Raw genomic sequence first — 20,702 nt, 5'->3', positions numbered from 1 at the left:
TGGAAGAAATGTGAATGGTTGGTCCTCAGGGGAAGGCGGACAAGTGCTTTCCCTTTTATTGTCCTCAGGAGCTCCTGTAACACAAAGTGATTTTTTTCATCCCTCCCTGGAAAGCCAGGCAGGACTGACCCTTATCCCACCCAGCTTTTTGTGCAGCTCAAAGCAAAACAATTCCACCCTTCCCTGTACCTCATTTCCTCCTGTGAGATGGTTCCCTTCTTCTCTGCAGTGCTGTGAATTCACTGAGTGGGTACAGATTGTCAAGGTGGGACTCTGGCTAAAGACAGGAAGACGGTTGCATGGAATTCAGTTGAAATCTCTCTGCCTTGAGGGACAGGCTTGGACCCTGGCCAGCGTGGTGTCTGGGGTTCTGATGTCATTCTCCGCCTTCCTTCGCTCAGGTTCTTCTTTTAACTTGTCTTCCTTGTGTGAACAACCTGGGTGAAGTTTTTAAAATAAGTAATTTCTCCCAGGAAGGGCTAAAAAAAGCATTAGTTTTCAAGTCTTGGCATTTTGCAGCGGTTATTTACCGCCATTTGGAGGGTAAGGGGCCACCCAAGAGCAGCAGTGGAAATGAGGTCTTGCCTCCATAAATGAGAGGGGCTCATGAGCATTTCGATCACAGATCTGTCCATAGGCTGACAGAGTTGGGAGGAACATTCTCATTTTACAGATGGGGAAACTGAGGCTTAGAGGGCTTCCATGGTCCGTGGAAGATCTTACAAATTTGTGACCGTCTGAGACCTTTCCCCCTTACTGGCTCTGCTATATTCTAAGGTTCTTGCCTTCTGCTATTAGCAGTTTGTGGGCTCTGGGTGAATGGTGTCAGTGACAGAGATCAGCTTTCCAGTGTTCTCCCCAAGAGATGAATGAAACTAATCAGATAGAATATTGCCTGCCAAAGGGTTTGGTTTGGGAGGTTTTACTCTCTATCATGGAACCTGAGAATGATGTCTACTGAGGATGACTTTGTCTTGGGCGTTTCAGTTTTATTTTTAAGATTCAAGTGTAGGTTTAAGTGAAGGGCATCAGCCTCCTTTGAAGGTCATATTGTGCTGTCTCTGGGGTTTATGACTTAGCTTTTTTTTTGCTGGGTAGCAGGTTCTGTACTTTCTCTTATTGTCCTATTCTCCTGCCTCCCAGGTCTCCACAATTGTCCCATGTTCTTTGTGACATTTCTTTTCTGGAAGTCTTTAAAAATATTCTAGGTTTGCTGTCTATAATGCTTGAGTACACTTATTCCTGGATACAGAGAAGGCTCAAGGACCTCCCAGGCTCTCTAAACCCTCTGATTCTTAGAAGGTTAAACTATTATGGAAACTGCTTCTGTGCCTTCTCTTATTTCCTGCATGCAGGGGTGACCTTTGGGGGTTACATTGTTCAGACCAACCATTATCTCCCATTTGAAGTCTGCCACTCTCATCTCTCTACCAACAGAGGAACTAAACCTCATTGTCATCGTTAAGGTCACAGCCGACAGCCAGCTAAAGAAGTCAATGCTCCCCACTCACACTGCTCTCCTGCTCTCCAGCTCTCCCAGCTTCTCTAAGACGCAAGTATCTTAGGAAAGAAAGGGAGTAGAGGGTAAACAAGAAAGATGAAAGGCTACCTGTGATCCTTTCCATCTCTCAGCCTCACTGGAGAAGGAACTTGGCCACACACTTGTTGGGGTTAGTAAAGTGACCTGATGTGGATGTTCAGATGGCAATTAGGTATTTACATGGCCAGACCCGAGGATTTCCAAGCACTTCCAAGTCCTTCTAGCCTGCTTGCAGTGAGAAGCCTGGAGGGTTCCAGCAAGACAATTAAGGCGTGAATTAGATTGTGTCTTCTGGAAGGGAACTGAAATTCCTTGTGCACTCTCTTATAGTTTATTTTGTTAAGGTTGACCATGTCCTTCTCTTTGGGCAGAGAGAATGAAGATGGGTTCCATGGAGAAGACAATCAAGCAATGGAGAATGTCTCCATCGATGGTAGGGGGCTTTCTGAGACCCTGATGGAGTCTTCCTCCCCCCCCCCCCCCGCCCCCCAGAGTGAATGGTTCAGAGTTGAGGGAAGACCTTACCTGGCTGTTCTGAGTACATCACCCTATTCTGGTGATGAGTGCAGTGAGCCGTGGGCTCTGCATGTGAGAGGTGCAGAGGGGACTGCTCAGGTGAGCACTGCTCCCCTGATTGGCTCACACAGAAGGCAGCGAGTGAGGAGTGGCTTGTGGGGCCCTTGGGAGGAGCGTGTCAGGGACCAGGATGAAAGGCTGTTGTTGACAGGCCCACCCACAGGTCCTCTGTTCCCAAGCTGGAAAGAAAAGCAAGTGGAAGGGAGAGCAGGAGGCAACTCTTAGGGCTGTGATGGGGTTTAACCCTGGGAGCTGCCCTTTTAGAGCATAAGAGGCCATGTCACTGAAGAGCAGGGAGGGTTAATATCCCCAGCTTGACAGACCACAGAATTTGGAGCCAGGAGAGGATGCAAGAGCCCCAGGAGGGGTGCATGGAGGTTTAGAAATGGGGGTGGTATTTCCAGACAGCAGTAAATCTTAGACAGAGAAGGTGCTCTCTCCTGCTTTGTTGTTTGGAGCCTCTATGCAAAACTTGTAGCACCCTTCATCTAGCCTTCAGCCTTGCATCTCCCCTGTTCTTGTCACGTGTTGTTAGCTTTTTACATGCTTATGTCTTGTGTTCCCTACTAAGTTTTAAGGTCCTTGAGGGTACATCCTTTTTGTTACATTTCTTTGAACCTTTCCACAGTGGCTAACACCATGCTTTGCATTTAGTAGGCGATACATATCTGTCAGCTTTGAGTGAATGGGACTGCCATGCCCTGTTCCCTTCCTCCTAGGGGAGCTACTTACTCATATTCCCATGGCCTCACTCATCGCCTTTCCCCAGCCAGCTTTCTGTCTCAAAAAGAAGCTGATGCCAGCCTCTTCCTCCTCCAGAGGTGCTTTTGTGAGGATTTATAAGATGAAAATCATGGGACGTAAATGGCAACCTCAGAACGGAGGGGTCCCTGGAACCACACTTCTGAAACCTGACGGAGACCCTTCTCCAGGCTGTCACTGTTGATTCGTGGATTTCCTAGCTCATCAGTCAAGCTGATCCTCTGTCCTGAAGGGGAAGGGGGGCCTGCCTGTAATTCCCTGGCATCTCTGGTTATTATTTTTACCGTCCTTCCTTCCTTCCTGCTTCTCTCCAAGCTTCTTCATTCACCAGCTCTGCCGGTGTGTTCAGTGTGATTGTTTCAGCTTTATTTGGAAACTGGAAGCCTCATTTTACTATAATAGTTCCTTAATGATTTTCTGAATGAAACTTGCATACTTCATCTGCTCCCCCACTTTTCAGATATTAAACAAATATCTCTAAGATGTTTCCTTTTCTTTTTTTACCTTTTTTTTCTCAGAGACCAGTAGTTTGCTCAGCCAGATGGTGAGAGATGGGGCGTGTTGTGGGGACGTGCCCGCTTGTGCACGTGTGTGTAGTAGGGGATTCTTAGGGAGGGTGTGGTTTTCTGCCCCGTGTTCTCTTGTCTTGCTGGCATTCAGCTAGGAAGCAAGACAGAGCACCCTGGCAAGTGACCAAAACAGAGTGGGTGGCAGGAAGGCTCTGTCACCCTGATATTCCTGGGAGGAATCCACTTGTCCGTGAAGAGGAGTCTGTGCAGGAGGTCGGAGAGCAAGTGTCTGGCCAGTGTCCAAGGCCAGACGTTCTTTAGTGCCATGTGTCATGATAGGAGGGCTTCTAGGGCAGTCAGACCTCTGCTGTTGAACCACCATCATCCTGTGTCCCTGCCCCCCTCTGTCAGGGGCCCGTGATGGTGCCCTCTGTGCCTACTTTCCAATCCCACCTTGTCCCCCGTTAGTGTCCTGGTCTACACTCCTCCTGTGCTACTCCAAGCACTCAGCCCCCGCTTGCCTGCCTCCCGGCTGGCTGCCCTTCGCTCAGGAATGATGCGATTCTTGTGCCTGCTTTGCCCTCATCTGAAATGCCTCTCCTGTTCTCTGCCTATTACATCCTTGGTGCCTTCTGGGCCCAACGTTGAGCCCACTCCTCAGGGGTCCCTGAGTTTTTGGTTCCTGCTGACTCTGGGTGTGGTGATTGTAGGCAGGACCTGACATCTAAGCATGGGAGTAAGAACTGGGTTGTATTATTTTGTGTATTGTCTTCTTTCTTCACCTAAACAGCAAGCATTAGGGAGGCAGATGCTTTTGTTATATCTTTCACTGTGCCCATACCTGATTTTTTTTTTTTTCTGGCTGCATTGAGTCTTCGTTGCTGCGTGCACAGGCTTTCTCTAGTTGTGGCGAGCGGGGGCTACTCTTCGTTGTGGTGCACAGGCTTCTCATTGCGGTGGCTTCTGTTGTTGCCGAGCATGGGCTCTAGGCGTGCGGACTTCAGTAGTTGCAGCATGTGGGCTCAATAGTTGTGGCTCTCAGGCTTAGTTGCTCTGTGGCCTGTAGGATCTTCCCGGACCAGGGATCGAACCTGGGTCCCCTGCCTTGGCAGGCGGATTCTTAACCACTGCACCACCAGGGAAGTCCCCAATACCTGACTGATTCTCAAGCTGAGCTGGTGAGAGAGAAAGGGGACTTGGATATTTTTGCCACCCCCCCCCCCACCACCATACAGAGTTGGTAACCAGCTCGAGGTGACTAAGAGGAAGAAGTAATGCAGCATAGCTCCTCCGCTGCATGTTCTTGTTGCCATCTGCGTTCTCATCAGTAGATGATGGTCTGTTTGATTGGATGGACATTGCTGCCAGGTAGCAAACAGAAGCCACAGCTCTTCTGAGTTCCCTGCCTTGGTAACTTGTACTCCAGGGATCCAGGTACTTGGCATAGACACAGGTGGTTTGTTCCAATCTCTCTTTTCTTGTGCCTTCTTGGGCGATGGAAGTATCTCATAGATGCGTGGCTGGGATGTTGTGTTGGCATTTTGTTCTGGAATGCTGACCTAACTGCCATCTTTGGAAATGTCCTCATTCTCATTACAGAATTTGGGCACTTCTTTCTGTCCCTCTCCTTCCATGGTCCCTGCCCACACCGAGCCTTCCATTCCCAGCCAGCTCCATTGTTTGTTTCAGGGAAGGTTTCGGTGGCTGGCCAATGACTGCAGTGCTGAGGTCAAAGTCAACCTCTGTCTTAGGATTCTGCACAATCCAGCCCTTCCTATGACCTCTGCAGCCTGCTTCTTCACCTGACCCCTCTGGATAGGCCAGCCAAACTCCCAGAGGCTCGTCCAGCATGACTTGGCAAGCCTTGGCTCATGTGATGCTTACAGCACATGGAACTCTCTCCCTTATCCAAGGCCTTTCCATTCTTAATATTCCGTAACATGAGTGGATAGAGCTTCAGAGCTTACAGAGCCCCTGAAAGGACCAGCTCATTCTCACCATGCCCTCAAGCCATCTCTAGCCACACCACCCACCTTTTGGCTCCTCCTCTTGTGCACACCTGTACCGTGGATTACTTGTCAGCATTTTGGCACATAACCACATCTTCCTTTTGGGATTCTTTCTCTGTCTCTTTCTCACCAGCTACGTGATGAACCCACCAGGGGATCAGGGTCTATTTTTCTTCTTCTTTAGCCTTGTACTAGCTAACATTTATTTAACACATTATGTTCTCAGCACTGTGCTGAGTCTTTCTACATGCACAATCTCATTTTTCTACCCTCTGGGGTAATGATATCATTATCCCACTTGACAGATGTGAAAACCGAGGCTTAGAGAATCCCAGCATCTTAAAGCTAGTAAGTTGTAGACGTAGAATTTATGATGCGGGCTGGCATCAGAGTCTGAGTTTTTAAACTGTTTGCTCTGCCAGCTAGAAAATTATAAGGCTCCGGGATGAATTGGGAGATTGGGATTGCCATATACACATTACTAATAAGAAAAAAAATATCAACTTGTATAATTTAAATATATGCAGTTTATTGTATGTCAATTATATCTCAATAAAAGAAAGACCTAAGTTTCCTCCTCAACAAAACAGAAATAAAACTAATACGTGCCCAGTAGGGTAGTTCTGAGGATTGGATGAGACAATGCCTGAAAATGCACAGAGTAGTGCTGGGAACCTAGTAAGTGTTCAGATATGTCTCGGATGCCCTTCTAGTTCTTCTTCATTATCAGCATCGTTGTTGCTTGTGTTACATCCTCACCTCTCAGGTCTCTGGTATCATCTTAGCACCTAAGACAAGGTTGTGCACGTAGCTTGTGCTCAGGAAGTGCTTAATAAATGAATGAGAAGGCACTTGGTTTCCAGAGGTGACTTGGTGACAAGTACTCGGGATGATGTTGTCTTCGTGGCAGGTACTGATTACAAGGTTGTCTTTGCCAGTGTTCACTCTTGGCAGCTTGTTGCTGTGGTTGGTGGCAGGGGTTGGGGGGGAGTGGTCAGGCATGGTGCAGTGTGATGGACACTGCAGTTGAGAACCTTCCTATCGCCTAAAAACTTTTTTTCCTCCCCACCCCCTTCCCCAGTAGCTCTGAGCCCTGCCAAGTCTGTGCACAAGCCTTGAAATGACAAAGTACCCTTTAGTTAATTGCACAACGGATTGCCTAGAGTTAAAAGTTCTGATTTATATGACTATAGCTCTAACTGCTCAATAACACAGGCCTGTAATCTACTTTCATTTCAAACAGAACGGTGATTTATAGGACAGCATGCCGCTTTAGCTCAGAAATGAGGTGTTCAACATATGCTCTGTTGACATAAATTTGGAATTTATCGCTGTTGTCAAAACTGCCTGTTGGACAAAGGTGGGTATTAAGGCAATAAATGGCTCAGAATAGTTTTCTGTCACATTTCCTAACCATTGTATTCAGTCTATTTGAGGGAAAAATATATACTTAAAAGTAATCAAATGTCCAAAATCCATGCATCTTGTTCTGAACAGTGAGAAGGCAGGATGCGGGGAGGATGACAGGGCGCGGGGGCTTGTAGAGGGGTTGGGGGTGGGTCAGAGGTGTTGTCGAGGAGAAAGCTTTTCGTGAAGTTATGGCCCATTTGAAAAGGATTCCACTTTACTTCCTCTCCCCCATCCCCATTAGGAGGTGGACTTTCCTTTCTCATTTACAAAGAACGGGAGGAAAATGAAAGCTCATTAAATAAAAATAGTAAAGGACATTTTTATGTGTGGGCTTAAAGCCAGCAATGTCAGGGAGGAGTTAGTGAGTGGGACTGGGAGGGAGGCAGAGTGCGATTTTGTTTATGGGGAAATAAAGCTCACATCGGCATCGGTTTCTCTGCCACCCCGGTGAGCACAGGCTTGTTTCCACCTTCCTTCCATAGGCTCTGAGGCTCCCGTGGGCCACGTGACCTCTCAACTGCCTGATGAGGGTTAAGAAGAGTTGGGTACCAGGCTCTACACTATATGCTGTATGTACCCCATCCTGGTCCCACTTATTTATTACCCACAGATGGCCAAGACGCTTTCACCCACTCGCCCATCCCCAAACATGTCCTGAGCACCCACTGATCCAGGCTCTTTGTGAGGCTGGAGATTGCAGAGAAGTGAGGCTGAGTCTGTCTTCGGGTAGTTTTCCATCTAGTTGGAGAGTCAGACAAGCAAGCAGATGCAGCCCCAGCACTATTGGTGCAACAGTAGACATACATGCAAAGGATGGAGTAAAATGGAGGCCTGATCAGCTTTGGGAGTGGAGGGACCGTGGAGGCTCCCTAGGGGTGATGCTAGCTTCCCTGCCTGGCGAAATGTCCCTTTGTGGCTATTAGATCCCGCAGGGAGGATACAGAAAAAAAAATACTCCAGTGGTAGGCTTTTTAAAAAACGTGCGATGTTGTGATCAGGTGATCACCGACGTGTGTCAGTGTCGGTTTTTTGTGCTGTGTATTATAAAAGCGAGGCCAATGTCCCTGTGCATCGAGGCTGCCACCTCCATTGTCATGTGCACCGGCTCCACGCCATGGACTGGTCACCGCATCCCCTGAGTGCACTGGCACCAGGCAGGTAGCACGGAGGACTTAGTGAACGTGGTCTGAGTCAAGGTTAAGAGTCTCTTTCTTTTCTCCATCCTCTGTTTGAAGATAACATAGCTTGTGGTCTGTGGTCCTAAGTCTGTGTCTCTGTGAGATGGAAAGTATGCTCATATCCAGAGGGTTGGCTGTGTGGTGGCTGTCGGCTGGGTCCAGAGTCCTGAGTATTATGCATTTCCGGCACGCCTGGCTAGGCAGGCTTACAAGTTAGGAGCTGGAGGGGCAAGCGAGCTGCCTGGTCCTTCTGCCTGTGAAAACGAGGCCCAGCAGGGGGAGAGGATGCATATTTGTTGCTTTTATTTTATTTTTCCTTTTATCTGCATGCCCACACGCTTGGAGCGTCTTGGCGTTGATAGATATAGACTCTCACACACATGCACACTGTTCCCCTTTCTCTTGCCCACGTGTGTGACACACACACGCACACCCCCATACACAGTCCTGCGCACACCCGGCATGGACATCATTGTACGCCTCCTCTGTGTGGCTCACCCTCCCTTTGCCACCAACCCCTGTCCTTTTCATACAAAGCTCCCCGTTGGGAAAACTCATAATTTTTACACCACACAGTCTTGACTGGCCGTTGCTGGAATTACTGTCTCTTTGAAGTGCTTTCTGCCGGGGCATTTACAGGCCGTTTTAATTACCTGCAGCTTGCAAGGGCCTTGCTCTGTCCCAGCCTTTGTTTGTTTGTTCTTTGCAAGGAGTCTGTGCGGAAAGAATACGGCTGCCTTCTCTTACAGAGAAAGAAAAGGGGAGAAAAAGAAGTTTGAGGAGCCCTTCGTGAAGCTTCCTCCCTCAGCTCTGGGACACCACCCCCCTCGAACAAGCGCAGGAAGAGAGGCCAGCCTTGCTCTCAGGCTTGCCTGCGTTCTGCGCTCCGTGGGTCCCTCTCCTAGAGTTTGCCTTGGATAGTTTTGTGTGTGTGTGTGTTGATTTTAAGTATTATTAAGTGTATTCTCAAACTTCCCATCATAGACATCAGCGCTGTCAAATAAAACTGCTCTCGTTGCTGACCAAATCAAAGTCAGCTGCAGTTGAGCTGGGATCCTGCTCATATTTTTTCAACTAAATCTGTTTAAGGTGCGTGTGTTATTAAATTATTGAGTCTGGACATGGGATGGAGGGTGGGGGTTGAAATCATATGCGAAGGTAAAGTCCACTTTGAGCTGTCTGGGGTGTTATTTTCCTTGACTTCATTTTTTATTCGATTCTCTCTCTAGAATGAACTAAATATAAATAGCCTTCTTTGGGGTTTCTGTTAAACATGAGTGTGGCATGTCACGTCTGCAGATGAAGATGCTAGCTTACCACAGGAGCCTTGGAAATTTATCCCCCTTTCTGCAGGCGTTTAGAGCAGAAGGAATCTTAATTCATTTATTCATTTAGCCCCAAAACGTAGTAAGAAATCAGAAACCTCATGCATTGTTGATGGGAATGTAAAATGGTACAGCTGCCTTGGAAAAGAGTCTGGAGGGTCCTTAAGAGGTTACACGTAGAGGTACCAGCAGTTCTACTCCTAGGAGTGTACCCAGGAGAAGTGAAAGCAGATGTCCACAGGTAAAACTTGTATACACATGTTCATAGTCAAAGCATTATTTATAATAGTCAAAAGGTAGAAACAACCAAAAGTCCATCAACTGATGAGTGGATAAATTAGATGGGGTGTATATACATACAATGAAATAGAAAGGAATGAAGTACTGATTCATGCTGCAAAGTGGATGAACCTTGAAAACATTATGCTAAGAGAAGCCAGACACAAAAGGCTTCTTGTATGAGTCCATTTCATGAATGTTCAGAATAGGCAAATCCAGTGAGAAGATAGATGAGTCATTGCCAGAGACTCGGGGATGGGAGAATGGGGAACGACTGCTAATAGGTAGGGGGTTTCTTTTTTGGGTGATGGAAATGTTCTGGAAATGGAAATAATGGTGATGGTTGCACAGCTCTGCGAATATACTAAAAACCATCAAAAGGTGCACTTTAAAAGGGTGAACTTTATGGTATACAGATAATCTCAATAAAGCTGTTAATTTAAAAAAATGTATTGAATGCCTACTCTGAACCAGGCACTGTGCCAGACCGTGACACCACAGCAGATGGTTTCTGCCTTCATGCAGCTTAAAGTCCAGTAGAGATAAAGAGTGGTAGCTAAAACCCAATATATACCTGTCACTTGTGTTGAGTGCTATAAAGGAAATCAGCAAAGTGCAAGGGTGGGGGATAACACTGATGTAGGACCTACCCAGATGGACTTTGGCTCAAGTGCAGTCTTACTTTCCCAGAACCAGGCACACAGTAGGTGCTTAACAGATATTAAACAGCAGTAGGGGGTGAGGATGCATGCCTTCCCTGAGGTCTTCCCAGTAGGAGGTGATAAAGTCCCCGCTGCAAGATGTAGCCTGCCTCGAACTCTGGGTGCCGTCGTTGGACTCACCTGTGTTCTTAGCGACTTCTCTGTTCCTGCTTCTTTCCGATTCGGGTCCGGTGAATCCTCGGTGTGCTGGTTGTTTTCTGGTGCCTTTAGCGGGAGGTAATGAGGGGATGTTATGGCTGGGGTGCGTGTTCTCTCAGGTGGGCAGGTGTGACTGTGGATCCGGAGGTGAGAAGTCTGGAGACTTCCCCCTTCTTCACGGGAAGGTAAGTCACTCAGCCTCAGTTTCCTCAGACACGAGGTGGTTGAGATGGTCCTCAGCAAACCCTTTCAGAATTAGAGGTGATATATAAATCCATTAGCCTTATTATTGTAAAACCTTCATTGACTAGATTTTTTTTTTTTTTTTTTGCATTTTCCTATAAGAAGAAGCGAACCAGCAAAGAAGTGGCTATCTATTGGGTTTTTGCCTTTTTCCTTCATTAAAACAATGACTTTCACCGTGTTATTGGATGTCCACACAGGTTCATGTGAGCATTCTCCTATCTTGCGTTCATAACGGATGCTCGGAAGGATGGCTCAGAATCCTCATAGAAAAGTAATTCAGTTTTCAGTGTGCTAAAGCAGAAAGAATGAAGCAATATACATTAAGAAGATTTTCAGAAGGGTTTAATTCCACAGGAACTTTCTTCTTACACCCTTAATAAACCTCAAGTTATTTTCAACAGTCTCTGAGGATCCATGGCTGGTCTGTGGGATTCGAAGATTGCTTTTTGGCTGCCTGGCTAAAGTGAGAACATGGCAAAATGAGCCTAGATAACTAGGAGACTATGTTTCCTGCCCACACTAAGCCAAAACGGAAAGATTAGGGAGGAATCTGTAGGTTTTTGAAAGGGTTTTCCTAGAAATTGGCTGTTTGTGCTGGTTGAAAGCCTCGTATGGGTGTGGGAGAGAGAGGAAGCAAAAATGCTGTTTGTTCATAACCATAGTTCAATTTCCTTATAGGGTCTTTTAGGATCCGGAGAGAATATTTTGGATTTATTTTTGTTTCCCTTGGGCTGACATCATCAAGCATGCATCATGGTGCCCTGTTTTGGGTTTGGAAAAAAGCTTTGAGAAGCTATAAATCTTAAGGCATTTTACTCTTTCTTTTCTCCTCTTCCCTTTTCTAAAAGCCCAACTTTTCTGGTTTCTTTAAAAATAAAGAAGGAAAGGAAAAAAAAAAAAAAAAAAACTGCGAAAGTGTGTATTGATCCCTTTCGCTCAGATCTTAACTGCCCAGGCTGTAATACCTTGCTTACATCTGCCAGGTTTTTGTGCAGTTTTGCAACATCTCCTTAATCCAGTGAGCATAAATAGAACATTTCAATCATATTTGTCTACCAGGAACTTCGCAGATAAGCACGCTAAGACCTTGTTGAAAGAGACTGTATGAGATTGTGTGCGATAAGATCATCCTATAGCCTGGTGCACAAATGAAAAACTTTTGTTCTTGGTGAAATTTGTTGATAGAGATATTTCAAATAAATGACTTAGGAGAACTCGGTATTTTAAAACAAAGGGCCAGTTACATAACAGCCAGAAGCCCAGGCCTCCTGGTGCCGGGCAGCCACGGAGATCCTTCTTTGAGCAGTTGCTGCAGGGAGATTAGCACGGCCCTTTGTCATTTTTGAGTTGTGTTTTAACGCTTTTGGGCAGCCTTATCTGACAGCACTGTGCTTGGTGTGGTTATGGCCGCGGGGAATGCCATTGTTCTTCCTCATATTTTCAGCGCGTAGGACAGCTCCTACCACTCTTTGTCAACTCCAGGTTGGCCTTGATCCCAGGCCAAGGCAGAATGCGTGGCTTTCTTTCAGAGAACCCCAAGGAGGTCTTCTCTTTTGGACAATAGGGACAACTGCTCTTCTTTTTTTTAAATATGTATTCATTTTATTGAAGTATAGTTGATTTACAATGTGTTAATTTCTCCTGTGCAGCAAAGTGATTTATATTCTTTTTCATATTCTTTTCCATTATGATTTATCACAGGATATTGAATATAGTTCCCTGTGCTGTACAGTAGGACCTTATTGTTTATCCATTCTGTATATAATAATTTGCATCTGCTAATCCCAAATCCCAACCCCTCCCCCCCCTTCCTCCCCCTTGGCAATTACAAGTCTGTTCTCTATGCCTGTGAGCCTGTTTCTGTTTCATCAGATAAGTTCATTTGTGTCGTATTTTAGATTCCACATATAAGTGATATCATGTGGTACCTGTTTTTCTCTTTCTGTTTTACTTCACTTAGTATGATAGTCTCTAGGTCCATCCATGTTGCTGCAAATGGCATTTTTTTCATACTTTTTTATGGCTGAATAGTATTTCATTGTATGTATATGCCACATCTTCTTTATCCATTCATCTGTTGGTGGTCATTTAGGTTGTTTCTGTGTCTTGGCTATTGTAAATAGTGCTGCAGTGAACATGGGGGTGCATACATCTTTTTAAATTATAGTTTTGTCTGGGCATATGCCCAAGAGTGGGATTGCAGGATAATATGGCAACTCTATATTTAGTTTCTTTGAGGAATCTCCATTCTGTTTTCCATAGTGGCTGTACCATTTTACATTCCCACCAACAGTGTAGGTGGGTTCCCTTTTCACCACATCCTCTCCAGCATTTGTTATTTGTAGACTTTTTAATGATGGTTATTCTGAACATTGTGAAGTGGTATCTTATTGTAGTTTTGATTTGCACTTCTGTAATAATTAGCGATGTTGAGCATCTTTTCATGTGCCTCTTGGCCATCTGTAAGGGACAACTGTTCCTGTACTGGTGTGTGTGTGTGTGTGTGTGTGTGTGTGTGTGTGGTGTAGAGGCAGGGGAGGGAGTTGTTAACCTCTGTATTTTTTTCTCCTTGAATTCCCTGTTATGTTAGTTCATTCATTCAACAAAGATGCACTGAGTCCTTTCTATGTTCTGGGCTCAATGACAAAGGTTGAGGGGTTGAATCTGGTATGAATTCTTCATGAAGGAGGTTATAGTCTGGCTGGCACAGGCCCCTGTCAGCCCCATAGCCTTTTAGTATCATGAACCTGATTGGAAAGGACCTAGGAACTCATCTAACTCAATTCTTGCATTGTTGCAAAACTACAGAGTGAAATCTAGAGAGGGTAAGTGGTTTGACCAAGGCCGTTTGGTGGTTCCTGGAAGAGCTGGAGTGAACACTGGGTCCACCACCCCTACTGCAGTATTTCAGTCAATATGTCACACTTCTAATCTAGATTCTTGATATCTTCTTTGGTATTCTCTCTCCCTCTCTTTGAAAGGCTCTGAAACCACCAGTTGGCCACTTCTTGCACAGCCCACAGGCCTGGATTCCCAGCAGAGGGGCACTCGCTGTAGGCCCGCCCCCCATTCTGCAGCACGGAAGGTGTTAACTAGCACTCTGTTAGTTCTTGGTTGCTTTTTTAAATCTGTCGTTTGAAATCCTTGCCTTTTATTGGTATATTTACTTTATGGCATACATAAAGAGCTGTATTAAAAAATAAATTGTGTTGTAAAAGCATTCGGTAATGTTTATTAATATTGACTAGTCAGAGAGCAACGAACTCTATTGCTTGAAGGATAATTTGCGGTAATACCAGCTAAGCATTCACAGCTTGTCAAATGACTGTCTAATCTCAACATTTAAAAAAAGTGGGTAAAAGGATAATTTCCCTTATTTATGCCTTGAGAAAATGAATGTGACCCATTTCCTATCCAAGATTAGAACTATTTTTTCTTTTTCTCCCTGAGGGTGCCAGGCCTCCTCTCTGAATCCATGCAGTCCCAGGGCTGGATTTCAGTGTCAAGTATCCCTTTGTCTTGGGCTGGTTGGCGGCTGCTTCACTAGCGTAGCCTCTCATGGGTCTGCTCTGGCTGCCTGCATCTGTACTGAGGGATTGGAAGGTGGAAAGGGAGACTTAGTTCCTGTCCTCCAGGAGCTTATGGGGTTTTTGTTTGTTTAAATTAATTTATTTATTGGCTGCATTGGGTCTTTGTTGCTGCAAGCAGGCTTTCTCTGGTTGTGGTGAGTGGGGGCTACTCTTTGTTGCGGTGCAAGAGCTTCTTATTGCAGTGGCTTCTCTTGTTGCACAGCATGGATTCTAGGCGTGCGGGCTTCGATAGTTGTGGCTCGCAGGCTCTAGAGCACAGGCTCAGTAGTTGTGGCACATAGACTTAGTTGCTCCGTGGCATGTGGGATCCTCCCGGACCAGGGCTTGAACCCATGTCCCCTGCACTGGCAGGCAGATTCTTAACCACTGCCCCACCAGGGAAGCCCCCAGGAACTTATAGTTTTGAAGAATTTATAAATGGCTTAGTCCAGAATCATGGACTTGGTACTCTAAGAAAGTACAAAAGGACAGTGACACTGGGTGTGACTGTTGACCCACAGGGACTGAAATATGTCACTCACTGTTGGCAGCATTAAGAGATGTTTCTTGGGAAGATACCATGTCACCCTTAGAAGGTATGGAACATTCCCTGAACATCCCAGGTGTCCTGTGGATGACCTGCTCTGGCTTAGGGTGGAGGCCTCTAGTGGAACAGGCTCTGTTCAGAGTATTCCTTCCCTACAAAAAGGCATGTGGAGAAAGGACGGGAGGCTGGACCAGGTATGGAAAAATGCTGCAGTCTCCCTGGAAGTTGTTTTTGGGGGTAAATACCTAACAATCTAATAGGTTTTCATGCACCTCTTCCTCTTAAAATTCAAGTCCAGAATGGCACTGACTCTTTGGCCTTCCTCTTGTCATTTGAATTGAAGGTAAGTGGACATCGAAGGTACATTGTGAACTTCATGGTCTGGGAAAGAAGAGTAAGCCTGTTGCTGAAGTACATAAGCTCTTTCCTCTGTCAGTTCTGTTTCTACTCAGAGAGGTGAGCGAGGCCAGGTGAGGTCCTCTCGCCACTGGGTTTAAGAGTCATTTGCGGCTTTGGGGACTGAGAGCATTGTCAGAGCCTGTGAAGGGACCCGCCCCACATGCTACCCACGTGGGGAGACAAGGCAGCATGTCAGGGCCAGTGGGCCCGTCCTAATCAAGAGAGAAGCAGCAGTGCTTGGTGACGACCTAGAGAGATGAGATAGGGAGGGTGAGAGGGGGGCTCACGGGGGAGGGGATGTGGGGATATATGTATACATATAGCTGATTCACTTTGTTGTACAGCAGAAACTAACACAACATTGTAAAGCAATTATGCTCCAACAAAGATGTATAAAAAAATAAAAATAAATTTAAAAAAAGAGGGGAGCGGGAGGTTTGCATGATGCTGGGTTCCCATGGTAAGTAGAGGGCCTTGGAGGGTATTGATTCCCCTGTGGCAGCAGGCTTTTGAGAAAGTAGGATCATTTAGACCATCTTTGGGAGCTGACTCACAGACTCTCCTGTCTTGTTCTTGTCTGTTCTGAGTACCCCTAGAAGCACTGTGTAGGTCAGGTTGTCTGTCATGGGATCAGAAAGCAAAAGATCAAGCATTGAGGTGACTTCTGCATGTGGAGCAGCTCAGACTAAGTAGAGAGGGTGAGTTGGAAGGACCTTCAGAGCTGCTGGAGCTGGAGTGTTGGTAGGAGCTGGGGATAGAGTCATTTAGGGTGAGAACAAAGAAAACATCATCTTGTAAAAGCCCTTATGGAATGGCTTCCCCACTGCATCTTCCCTCATGACAGATCCTAGATTTCAGTGCTGGTGTGGTGTGCCCAGCAAAACTCACAGGGCAGGCACTTCCATCTCCCCAGGAGGATGGCCATGAAGGGTAGCCCTTGGGTTATTGGAACAGAAGTTCCTCTCTAGACCTTCCCCGCCTGTTAGCCTGTTCTCACTGCCATTTGTTTCTGGGCAGAGAACTTGGGAAGAAGTGGAACATTGGCGATGCCGGGCCTTGAACCCCTCTCTCTCAGGCAAGCAGTGCTGCTGGCCCTTCTTGTAGAATTCTCCCCTTCGTCTTTGGCTGTGTGGGGTGCAGGTAGGCCTAGCTTCTCCTGCAGGGTGTAGCTGCAGAGGGCGCCGCTTAGGGAGCAGCTGCTGTGGTCAGCTGTCCCTGGAGGCTGAGGGTGGGGAGGATGGAATCTGGCGTTGGCCTCTCCCTGCTGCCACTTTTTCTGCTGTTGTCTTCCAGTGGGCTGGGAGACAAAGCCTCGTTCCGAGGATGAGGTTGGTCTGAAGCTCAGGGTTTATGCAGCTCTGATGTCGCCGTTGGCCTTCCTTGTGTGGGCTTCAGGGACACGGGACGGGATCCGGCTCTGGGTTGGAGGCAGCCCACGAAGCCCTTGTGCTTGGACTAGTGTTCAGATGAGAGGAGGATGCCTGGACCGCACCTCAGATAGAGGAATTTCTTTAGCAGCATTGAGCAGTCACTTCTAAACTAGGCGCTGTGACGAAAAGGAAAGATAAACATGGCTTCTGTCATTACATAGTTACAGTCTAAAGCAGATGAGTCTTTATGAATTTTCAGACTCACAACAGCACGAAAGTGGCTTGAATGAGCATGTGGCTTGCTAGCTTGGTTTTACTAAGTGAGGGCTGTGTGGTTGAGCATCCGTGGGAAGGAGTGTGTCCTTCCCTCCACTCACTTTTTAAAAGGTTCGTGTTGCTTACCTCTCTCATTTCTCATAATGATTCAGTTCTCTTGGGAAAATAGCTGGAAACCTGGTAGGGTTTTTTTGTTTTTGTTTTTGTTTTTTTGTCTTTTTGTTCTTTTTTTAAAGAAGTTTTATTGAGATATAATTGATATACAATAAACTGCATATATTTAAAGTGTACACTTGGTAATTTTTTTTATTAATAATGTATATATGGTGATCCCAATCTCCCAGTTCATCCCTCCCACCCCATCCCCCTTTCCCCCCTTGGTGTCTTTTTGGACAAAAGTGAAAATCTGTTACCTTCAGGGTGAGTTTATCCAATGGGTCAGGTGTGGTCATGGTGGGGGAGCACCTGAGCCTGCTCCCCAAGAGTGGGTGGTGGGGCCCTGAAGCCTGTGGGGGAGTGGACCCTCCACTGAGTAGAGCATGGAGATGCTTGGGCCCTCTAGAACTGGGTTACTTTCAAAATGGTGTTCAGTGCTATTGCTTAGAGAAAAGAGTGTGAAAACCAAGGCAGCATATGTAGAAAGGTGCGAAGATGTCCCCAACTGTCCTCCTTTCCTGTGTTATCGTGGAGGCTGATGACCTCAGATGCCCATGAGTAGTTTGACCTTATGAAAAGGCAGGGCTGGCCTGGGAAAATATGAGTGTGTATGGTAAGGAGGACGGAGGCGGACAGAATTTCCATGTTCATCAAAATGCTTTGCGGTGGCAGAGATGGTGGGGCCTGAGGTCTAGAGGGGCAGACCATGAGTTCCTACAATTTGTACTTTTCCTCCGGAAACCAGTTGGGATTCTGTTTCCCCATTGGCTATTCCAGTGCCAGTGCCATAGAGAGTCCGTTGGTAGCCCTCGAGTGCACTCAGATTCTCCTCTACCATTTCCCGTTGTTCTCCCTCTTCACATCCAGCACTTGGTGTCTGAACAGTAACGAAAGAGATAGGCAAACCGGCGCTGGGCTCAGTTGAGCTCCAGGCCTGTGCGGTGTTCCCTTTCTCTTCGCTGAACTTTGTGTGCTTTGTCCTGGTCCCTCCACCAGTGATGCAGGACCTTTGTCCTCGAACTGCGTGTGGGATCACTTGGATGCCACGCTCACCTCTGGGAACTCGTGCAGGGCACTGAGTTAGTGGGTCAGGTGCAGGGCAGTCTCCTTACCCCAAGGGTTGGGCAGGAGAGGACGCCCATGTCTCTGAAGGCTGGAAAATGCATGATAGCAGAATGGTTCAAAAAGAAAAGCTGGTCATGAGTTCTGAAAGTTTCTTTCATTGAAAGATAGACCACAGGTGAGTAAAGGAGGGAACTCGGGTCATCTGGATTAGAAGGTTATAAAACGAGTGGATTTCTGAGAATGGGTGTCAGTTTTTGGCTTGGGCTGTCCTAGCCTGACCACCTGCGTGTCGTGAAACATCACACAGTGGAATGTGGCTCAGAGAGAGTAACAGTGGCGTCCCTTGGAGGCAGGGAAAAGGAGGTGAGTAAGACTTCTGAATAGTAAAATTTTGGCTCCATGAGAAACCAAAACCTTAGATATCACCCGTCACTTTATAGGTGAAAAAATTCAGAGAGATGGTGATAGCATGATTTGTCCAAGGTCATAAAGCAAGTTGATGGCCAAGGTGGGACAAAAGTCCAGGTCTTCTGGCTGCTCGCCTGGCATCCTTCCCCACATCCTGCTCCCTCTGTAGTAGAGGGCAAGAGTGCATCACCTTACACACCATACCAATCCAGTTAGTCAAGAAAGCCACTGACACCCATTACCAGGCAGGTCCATTGGCACCAAAAAAAGGCAGTGGGGTTACCCAGGATGAGAGACTTGATCTGGAACCTGCAGGGGGAGGAGATGGGAACCCAAAGGTGGGAGTGGGGATGTCCATCCTGGTGGTGGCTGCTGAAACCTGAAGCCTGGCCACTCCAGTGTCCTTTGGGAAAACAAATCTGAATGGGTGTTTATCCTCCTGACAGCCACCTGGAGGTGGGCACCCCTGGAAGCTAAGAAAGCATTAGTGAAGAGAAGGATGGAGATAAATAAGACTGGAACCTACATGCTGCCATCCACCGACCTGACCACGAACGTGTGCACGAGGGTCCCCTGGGAAACCACTTGTGAATAGAGCTTTTGCTGCTCTGTGGAACAGCTCTTAGGAAACCAGACCTCTGTCATGCCCGAGCAAGTGACAGGCACGCTCAGCTACCACGTGTGCACACGTATGCGTGCTGACACGCACCGACATATGCCGGGGTCCATATTTTAAAACATGCTTTGCCCAGAATGCTATTAGGACATGTCCCAGGGCCCGGCGTTGTGAAATATATTTAGAGCTGAGAATGTTCCGTGAAAACGTTCCGTGCTCTTGCTGTTTCTCAACTGGGCTGGATCCGCCTCGGCTGGGAATCAGATGACATGGGGGTGAGGTGCACAGCAGTGTGGTGGATCAGGGCGTGTGTGCACTTGTGATTGAGAAATCACTTGTTGTCTTTGGCACGGGGGTAAAGGGAGAGCAAGCAAACACGGCTGTGATGGAGAAAGAGTTCTGCGAGGGGACGGGGCACGAGCGCAGTCAGAAGCTGCACACACTGGACCCCAGATGTTGTCTCCAAGCCAGGAGCCTGGCGACCACAGGCTGTGGCACTGGGGAGGCTCACCCCGGGGCCCATAGGGTGTTGACACACCTCTGGGTTCCCGTGGGATTGGGAAGGTGCTGGCAGTGGGTGGCTTGGTTTAGTTCTATGATCTGGGCGCCGCTGGCTGGAGTGTATAACCCTCCCCCTCCTCACCCGCGTTTATCTCATATCAGTACCGGCAGCCCTGCAACCTTTGACTGTGGTCCTAACACATCAGCATCCCGACCAAAATGGGCTGCTGGCTCTAAGGGTGCCCACCTGCTGGCCTCACCACCCTCAGGTCCTACCTCTGGCTGCCACTGCCTGTCCCATTGTTAGGGCTGAGGCCCCTGGGGAGGAGGCGGGCAAGGCGCAGAGACAGGGTGGGGGTGGATCCTGTATCCGGCAGAAGCACGTGAAGGCCTGAGAACAGGAGTGTGGGTGGGAGGAAAGGCAGAGTTCCGGGCCAGACGTTCCCCTTGCCAGCCCGCAGCCCAGACCCTCCCAGACCCTCCCCACTAGCCGCCTGCTTCCCCGCTTCTGATCGGCTCCGTTGCTGGCTCTTGACTGAGCCGTGGGGTCCGGTGGGAAAGGCCCCAGGTAGGGGGTGGGATTGGAACAGTGTTGCAGGCTGGGCTGGTGACCAGGGCCTCTGTCTTCCTGGGGTGATCGTGGGTGCTGGGTTCACCTCACGGAACGGCAGTGATGGTACAATGAGATAACGGACGTGAAAGTTCTTTGGAAAGTCAAAACTGACGACTGCTGCCTTCCATTTACAGAGTGATGTTATCCAGTTTCTTCAAACCTTTCTTTCTGTCAGGGCTCATCCTCTGGCAGAAAGTAGAGGGAAAACACTTCAAAAACTGGGCTTTTGGGGAAGGTTTTCTGTGTTGGGAGTGACTGCGGTTCTGAGAACATCTGGATGTCCCGAGAGGAGCATCTTGTGTCCATAAGGGCATCAATTCACTGCTAAGTGTGTTCAGAGCCTGCTATATGCCAGTCACGGTGTGGGAGCTGGGCTGTGAGAGCAGGAGGCACAGGGCAGCCCTTCTGGGTCCGCGGTCCCTCGGGGGAGCCAGGCACGTGCACAGCGCAGCAGTGAGGGCCACGCTGTGAGCGAGGTAGGCAGAGGC

The 20,702-nt window shown here is 47.6% G+C and overlaps 1 protein-coding gene across 5 annotated transcripts in view; it reads left to right on the top strand.

The window, feature by feature from the left end:
• ZBTB16 (zinc finger and BTB domain containing 16) overlaps nt 1-20,702 on the top strand; it is a 186,944-nt gene that overhangs the window by 73,822 nt on the left and 92,420 nt on the right. The window lies entirely within an intron of this gene.

This window comes from Hippopotamus amphibius, chromosome 9 (assembly GCF_030028045.1).
Source record: "Hippopotamus amphibius kiboko isolate mHipAmp2 chromosome 9, mHipAmp2.hap2, whole genome shotgun sequence".
NCBI classification, from domain to species: Eukaryota; Metazoa; Chordata; class Mammalia; order Artiodactyla; family Hippopotamidae; genus Hippopotamus; species Hippopotamus amphibius.
The sequence above is the reverse complement of the archived record's forward strand: the minus strand, read 5'-3'. Positions and strand labels throughout refer to the sequence as shown.